Raw genomic sequence first — 8,716 nt, 5'->3', positions numbered from 1 at the left:
TACAGCTCTCTAACTGTTTGATGTGTGGAAAAAGCTTACATTGATTACACTAAATAACAAACATGAAATGCATAATAAATAAAGGCATGTGAAACTATGGAATGAATGGGAGAATTGTGTACTTAGCAATTAGCTTTATAAAGTCTTGATATTTTGAGCAGATGCTCTAAACTGCACAGAGAAAAAAAAGTGCATGAAGATCAACAGCATAAACCCTATCATTGAAAAGCATTGAGATGTAAAACCTGAAGAATGAAGGTTTTAATGGAAATTCTGACAAAAGTTTAACCATAGCAGGACTAGTGAAAAGTTGCAGATAAAAGTAACAAAGTAAAATCAAGAAGAGTTTTAAGTAATACATCTTAAGAACCAGGTAGTATTTGTGAATTTCTCAATCTATTGGATTATCCAGTTTAAAAGTGCAAAGTAGTGATTTTATATAAAGGACAACTGGAGATCAGTTTCAAACAAAAAATAAGACCTTTTTCAGAAACAGTAATTTTTTATATTTCTTTCAATTAGGTGATATTTCTTTCAATTACCACCAATTTAGGTTGGGGGGTTGTCTGTAAGCGAGGACAGGTCTGTCTCCCAAGATCTGTGAGAGTACAACCTATCCTGAAAGATGATCCTTTACTCTCACAGATCTTGGGAGACAGACCTGTCCTCGCTTACAGACAACCCCCCCCCAACCTAAAGCAAATACTCACCAGCAACCACACATCACTGAACAAAAACACGGACCCAGGAACCTATCCTTGTAACAAAGCCCGATGCCAACTCTGTCCACAATCTATTCAAGTGACACTATCATAGGAACTAATCACATCAGCCATACCATCAGGGGCTCGTTCACCTGCACATCTACCAATGTGATATATGCCATCGTGCCAGCAATGCCCCTCTGCCATGTACATTGGCCAAACCGGACAGTCTCTACGCAAAAGAATTAATGGACACAAATCTGACATCAGGAATCATAATACTCAAAAACCAGTGGGAGAACACTTTAACCTGTCTGGCCATTCAATGACAGACCTGCGGGTGGCTATCTTACAACAGAAAAACTTCAAAAACAGACTCCAACAAGAGACTGCTGAGCTGGAATTGATATGCAAACTAGATACAATCAACTCAGGATTGAATAAGGACTGGGAATGGCTGAGCCATTACAAACATTGAATCTATCTCCCCTTGTAAGTATTCTCACACTTCTTATCAAACTGTCTGTACTGGGCTAGCTTGATTATCACTTCAAAAAAAATGTTTCTCTTACTTAATTGGCCTCTCAGAGTTGGTAAGATAACTCCCACCTGTTCATGCTCTCTGTATGTGTGTATATATATATCTCCTCAATATATGTTCCACTCTATATGCATCCGAAGAAGTGGGCAGTAGCCCACGAAAGCTTATGCTCTAATAAATTTGTTAGTCTCTAAGGTGCCACAAGTACTCCTGTTCTTTGTGAGGAAAGAAACCACCTCCTGCTGTGTTCAGGGAAACAAGAATTTGTGTATTTCTGGTAAATAAACAGAAATACCTGACTCCATGGTCAGTTTCTCCTAATGGGAACAACCCATGACCCCCCAAACTGGCTAAATGCTCTGGTCAAAAGAGGTAACAATACCTTCAAACCTTGATTCCACACTGCTGTACATGAACACTAAGGATCCCATGGCACTTGTCAGATTTGCCACATTCCTCACAGTAATGCTTTTTGCTAGTAGATTGCCAACTGTCTGTTCTGAGGTGGCTGCCTTTCAGTGGTGTTTTATGTATGCATCCATATATACATGACATTCTGTGATTATAACCTCGGTACAATGTTATGGAACTAAAGTTGCTCCAATGTAAAAATCAAACACTATTGCTTGTTACCTTTTTTATTTTACTGCAGTAAAACTGAGAAGAGAACTGAACAGGAGAGGCACCCTAACCTTCCTGTTTCTGTGTCATCCATGCCATAAAAACAGAACCAATACATATACTGTTTTCCTTTCATTTAAAAAAAGAAAACCACAGCAGAACTAGATAATTGATATCACAAATGAAAAATAACTATAAAATGAGGACAATTATTTCTCCTTTCCATTCTAAGGGACTTTAAGAGCTATGGATCAAAAGCATTATATACGAGCTATGAAGTATTCTAATTATTTCTTTAGAAAATTGTTTTATCATTCTGCACTGCAAAGGAGCTGTGAGGAGGAATCATCAATAAGAAATCTGATCTGTGATTGCCAAAGGTCTTGCCACACTGGAAGCACTTAATATCTCTCTGTGTGAGGCTTTACCATAGCACCCAGCACTACAGTGTCTAAGGGCTTGTCTACACAGGGAAGCTACTGCAAAATAAACTAGGATGTGAATTTAAAACCCAAATAAGTGGATTAAGCTAAACCACAGAACGGTATTCTTAGTGTAGAACAGGAGTGCCCACACAGGGAGCTCATGCAGAATAGCTGTTGAGGAATCACTATTTCAGGCTATTTCCCCATGCAGACAAGCCCTGAGCACTGAAGATTCCATTCTAAGAAGCTGCAGCAAACCATGCCAAGGAAGAAGGAAACATGTCGGGATGCAATAACTCAACTTCATTCTAATTTTCTTCAAGTTCACACATTAGGGGAAAAAAGACAATTTAAAATCAAGTCTTAAAAAGAGTCTTTGCTACTTGCATAATTTAAGTCTAGTAATAATTCTACAGCACCCAGACAAGGCAATGACAATCCTCACTGGGGACTCAAGGGGCCTGATTCACCACTTTCTTTTTCTTGCCCCATAAAAGGGACAGCACAATGCCATTACATACCCACCCATTGGACTTCAGAGTACTTCTGGCTTCCTGCACTTCCACATGACAGATGAACGACACCAACAGTCTATATCTCTGCCATTCAGTTCAGTCTCATTTGATTTATACGTTATTTTATGCCCAACTGGTTTAACATGACTGCCTTGCCTCCTCATGTCACCACATTCATCTTGGAAGGTTTCAGAGTAGCAGCCGTGTTAGTCTGTATCCGCAAAAAGAAGAACAGGAGGACTTGTGGCACCTTAGAGACTAACAAATTTATTAGAGCATAAGCTTTCGTGGACTACAGCCCACTTCTTCGGATGCATATAGAATGGAACATATATTGAGGAGATATATATACACACATACAGAGAGCATAAACAGGTGGGAGTTGTCTTACCACCTCTGAGAGGCCAATTAATTAAGAGAAAAAAAAAAACTTTTGTAGTGATAATCAAGCTAGCCGAGTACAGACAGACAGTTAGATAACAAGTGTGAGAATACTTACAAGGGGAGATAGATTCAATGTTTGTAATGGCTCAACCATTCCCAGTCCTTATTCAAACCGGAGTTGATTGTGTCTAGTTTGCATATCAATTCTAGCTCAGCAGTTTCTCGTTGGAGTCTGTTTTTGAAGTTTTTCTGTTGTAATATAGCCACCCGCAGGTCTGTCACTGAATGACCAGACAGGTTAAAGTGTTCTCCCACTGGTTTTTGAGTATTTTGATTCCTGATGTCAGATTTGTGTCCATTAATTCTTTTGCGTAGAGACTGTCCGGTTTGGCCAATGTACATGGCAGAGGGGCATTGCTGGCACATGATGGCATATATCACATTGGTAGATGTGCAGGTGAACGAGCCCCTGATGGTATGGCTGATGTGATTAGGTCCTATGATGATGTCACTGGAATAGATATGTGGACAGAGTTGACATCGGGGTTTGTTACAAGGATAGGTTCCTGGGTTAGTGGTTTTGTTCAGTGATGTGTGGTTGCTGGTGAGTATTTGCTTTAGGTTGGGGGGTTGTCTGTAAGCGAGGACAGGTCTGTCTCCCAAGATCTGTGAGAGTAAAGGATCATCTTTCAGGATAGGTTGTAGATCTCTGATGATGCGCTGGAGAGGTTTTAGTTGGGGGCTGAAGGTGACAGCTAGTGGTGTTCTGTTATTTTCTCTGTTGGGCCTGTCTTGTAGGAGGTGACTTCTGGGTACTCGTCTGGCTCTGTCAATCTGTTTTTTCACTTCAGCAGGTGGGTATTGTAGTTTTAAGAATGCTTGATAGAGATCTTGTAGGTGCTTGTCTCTATCCGAGGGATTGGAGCAAATGCGGTTATATCTTAGAGCTTGGCTGTAGACAATGGATCGTGTGGTGTGTCCTGGATGGAAGCTGGAGGCATGTAGGTAAGTGTAGCGGTCAGTAGGTTTCCGGTATAGGGTGGTATTTATGTGACCATCGCTTATTAGCACAGTAGTGTCCAGGAAATGGACCGCTTGTGTGGATTGATCTAGGCTGAGGTTGATGGTGGGATGGAAATTATTGAAATCATGGTGAAATTCCTCAAGGGCTTCTTTTCCATGGGTCCAGATGATGAAGATGTCATCAATGTAGCGCAAGTAGAGTAGGGGCGTTAGGGGACGAGAGCTAAGGAAGCGTTGTTCTAAGTCAGCCATAAAAATGTTGGCATATTGTGGGGCCATGCGGGTACCCATAGCAGTGCCGCTGACTTGAAGGTATATATTGTCCCCAAATGTGAAATAGTTGTGGGTGAGGACAAAATCACAAAGTTCAGCCACCAGGTTAGCTGTGACATTATCAGGGATACTGTTCCTGATAGCTTGTAGTCCATCTTTGTGTGGAATATTGGTGTAGAGGGCTTCTACGTCCATAGTGGCCAGGATGGTGTTTTCTGGAAGATCACCGATGGATTGTAGTTTCCTCAGGAAGTCAGTGGTGTCTCGAAGATAGCTGGGAGTGCTGGTAGCGTAGGGTCTGAGGAGAGAGTCTACATAACCAGACAAGCCTGATGTTAGGGTGCCAATGCCTGAGATGATGGGGCGTCCAGGATATCCAGGTTTATGGATCTTGGGTAGCAAATAGAATACCCCTGGTCGGGGTTCTAGGCATGTGTCTGTACAGATTTGTTCCTGTGCTTTGTCAGGGAGTTTTTTTAGCAGATGGTGTAGTTTCTTTAGGTAATCCTCAGTGGGATCAGAGGATAATGGCCTGTAGAATGTGGTGTTAGAGAGCTGTCTAGCAGCCTCCTGGTCATATTCCAATTTATTCATGATGACGACAGCACCTCCTTTGTCAGCCTTTTTGATTATGATGTCAGGGTTGTTTCTGAGGCTGTAGATGGCGTTGTGTTCTGCATGGCTGAGGTTATGTGGCAAGTGATGTTGCTTTTCCACAATTTCAGCCTTTGCACGTCGACGGAAGCACTCTATGTAGAAATCCAGTCTGTTGTTTCGACCGTCCGGAGGAGTCCACGCAGAATCCTTTTTTTTGTAGTGCTGGTAGGGAGGATTCTGTGGGTTAGTATGCTGTTCAGAGGTATGTTGGAAATATTCTTTGAGTCGGAGACGTCGAAAGTAGGATTCTAGGTCACCGCAGAACTGTATCATATTCATGGGTCTGGAGGGACAAAAGGAGAGGCCCCGAGATAGGACAGACTCTTCTGCTGGGCTAAGAGTATAGCTGGAAAGATTAACAATATTGCTGGGTGGGTTAAGGGAACTACTGTTGTGGCTGCTTGTGGCATGTAGCAGTTTAGATAGTTTAGTGTCCTTTTTCCTTTGTAGAGAGGCAAAGTTTGTCTTGTAAATGGCTTGTCTAGTTTTTGTAAAGTCTATCCATGAGGAAGTTTGTGTGGAAGGTTGGTTTCTTATGAGAGTATCCAGTTCTGAGAGCTCATTCTTAATCTTTCCCTGTTTGCTGTATAGGATGCTGATCAGGTGATTTCGCAGTTTCTTTGAGAGTGTGTGACACAGTCTCTCAGCATAGTCTGTGTGATATGTAGATTGTAATGGATTTTTTACCTTTAGTCCTTTTGGTATGATGTCCATCTGCTTGCATTTGGAAAGGAAGATGATGTCTGTCTGTATCTGTACGAGTTTTTTCATGAGGTTGATGGATTTCCACTCCATACGGCTAAATGCAGTGCCTTGCATAATGAAAGGTTTCAGAGTAGCAGCCGTGTTAGTCTGTATCCGCAAAAAGAAGAACAGGAGGACTTGTGGCACCTTAGAGACTAACAAATTTATTAGAGCAGACATCATCTTCCTTTCCAAATGCAAGCAGATGGACATCATACCAAAAGGACTAAAGGTAAAAAATCCATTACAATCTACATATCACACAGACTATGCTGAGAGACTGTGTCACACACTCTCAAAGAAACTGCGAAATCACCTGATCAGCATCCTATACAGCAAACAGGGAAAGATTAAGAATGAGCTCTCAGAACTGGATACTCTCATAAGAAACCAACCTTCCACACAAACTTCCTCATGGATAGACTTTACAAAAACTAGACAAGCCATTTACAAGACAAACTTTGCCTCTCTACAAAGGAAAAAGGACACTAAACTATCTAAACTGCTACATGCCACAAGCAGCCACAACAGTAGTTCCCTTAACCCACCCAGCAATATTGTTAATCTTTCCAGCTATACTCTTAGCCCAGCAGAAGAGTCTGTCCTATCTCGGGGCCTCTCCTTTTGTCCCTCCAGACCCATGAATATGATACAGTTCTGCGGTGACCTAGAATCCTACTTTCGACGTCTCCGACTCAAAGAATATTTCCAACATACCTCTGAACAGCATACTAACCCACAGAATCCTCCCTACCAGCACTACAAAAAAAAGGATTCTGCGTGGACTCCTCCGGACGGTCGAAACAACAGACTGGATTTCTACATAGAGTGCTTCCGTCGACGTGCAAAGGCTGAAATTGTGGAAAAGCAACATCACTTGCCACATAACCTCAGCCATGCAGAACACAACGCCATCTACAGCCTCAGAAACAACCCTGACATCATAATCAAAAAGGCTGACAAAGGAGGTGCTGTCGTCATCATGAATAAATTGGAATATGACCAGGAGGCTGCTAGACAGCTCTCTAACACCACATTCTACAGGCCATTATCCTCTGATCCCACTGAGGATTACCTAAAGAAACTACACCATCTGCTAAAAAAACTCCCTGACAAAGCACAGGAACAAATCTGTACAGACACATGCCTAGAACCCCGACCAGGGGTATTCTATTTGCTACCCAAGATCCATAAACCTGGATATCCTGGACGCCCCATCATCTCAGGCATTGGCACCCTAACATCAGGCTTGTCTGGTTATGTAGACTCTCTCCTCAGACCCTACGCTACCAGCACTCCCAGCTATCTTCGAGACACCACTGACTTCCTGAGGAAACTACAATCCATCGGTGATCTTCCAGAAAACACCATCCTGGCCACTATGGACGTAGAAGCCCTCTACACCAATATTCCACACAAAGATGGACTACAAGCTATCAGGAACAGTATCCCTGATAATGTCACAGCTAACCTGGTGGCTGAACTTTGTGATTTTGTCCTCACCCACAACTATTTCACATTTGGGGACAATATATACCTTCAAGTCAGCGGCACTGCTATGGGTACCCGCATGGCCCCACAATATGCCAACATTTTTATGGCTGACTTAGAACAACGCTTCCTTAGCTCTCGTCCCCTAACGCCCCTACTCTACTTGCGCTACATTGATGACATCTTCATCATCTGGACCCATGGAAAAGAAGCCCTTGAGGAATTTCACCATGATTTCAATAATTTCCATCCCACCATCAACCTCAGCCTAGATCAATCCACACAAGCGGTCCATTTCCTGGACACTACTGTGCTAATAAGCGATGGTCACATAAATACCACCCTATACCGGAAACCTACTGACCGCTACACTTACCTACATGCCTCCAGCTTCCATCCAGGACACACCACACGATCCATTGTCTACAGCCAAGCTCTAAGATATAACCGCATTTGCTCCAATCCCTCGGATAGAGACAAGCACCTACAAGATCTCTATCAAGCATTCTTAAAACTACAATACCCACCTGCTGAAGTGAAAAAACAGATTGACAGAGCCAGACGAGTACCCAGAAGTCACCTCCTACAAGACAGGCCCAACAGAGAAAATAACAGAACACCACTAGCTGTCACCTTCAGCCCCCAACTAAAACCTCTCCAGCGCATCATCAGAGATCTACAACCTATCCTGAAAGATGATCCTTTACTCTCACAGATCTTGGGAGACAGACCTGTCCTCGCTTACAGACAACCCCCCAACCTAAAGCAAATACTCACCAGCAACCACACATCACTGAACAAAACCACTAACCCAGGAACCTATCCTTGTAACAAACCCCGATGTCAACTCTGTCCACATATCTATTCCAGTGACATCATCATAGGACCTAATCACATCAGCCATACCATCAGGGGCTCGTTCACCTGCACATCTACCAATGTGATATATGCCATCATGTGCCAGCAATGCCCCTCTGCCATGTACATTGGCCAAACCGGACAGTCTCTACGCAAAAGAATTAATGGACACAAATCTGACATCAGGAATCAAAATACTCAAAAACCAGTGGGAGAACACTTTAACCTGTCTGGTCATTCAGTGACAGACCTGCGGGTGGCTATATTACAACAGAAAAACTTCAAAAACAGACTCCAACGAGAAACTGCTGAGCTAGAATTGATATGCAAACTAGACACAATCAACTCCGGTTTGAATAAGGACTGGGAATGGTTGAGCCATTACAAACATTGAATCTATCTCCCCTTGTAAGTATTCTCACACTTGTTATCTAACTGTCTGTCTGTACTCGGCTAGCTTGATTATCACTACAAAAGTTT

Source organism: Chrysemys picta, chromosome 11, assembly GCF_011386835.1.
Source record: "Chrysemys picta bellii isolate R12L10 chromosome 11, ASM1138683v2, whole genome shotgun sequence".
NCBI classification, from domain to species: domain Eukaryota; kingdom Metazoa; phylum Chordata; order Testudines; family Emydidae; genus Chrysemys; species Chrysemys picta.
Note: the sequence above shows the minus strand (reverse complement) of the source record.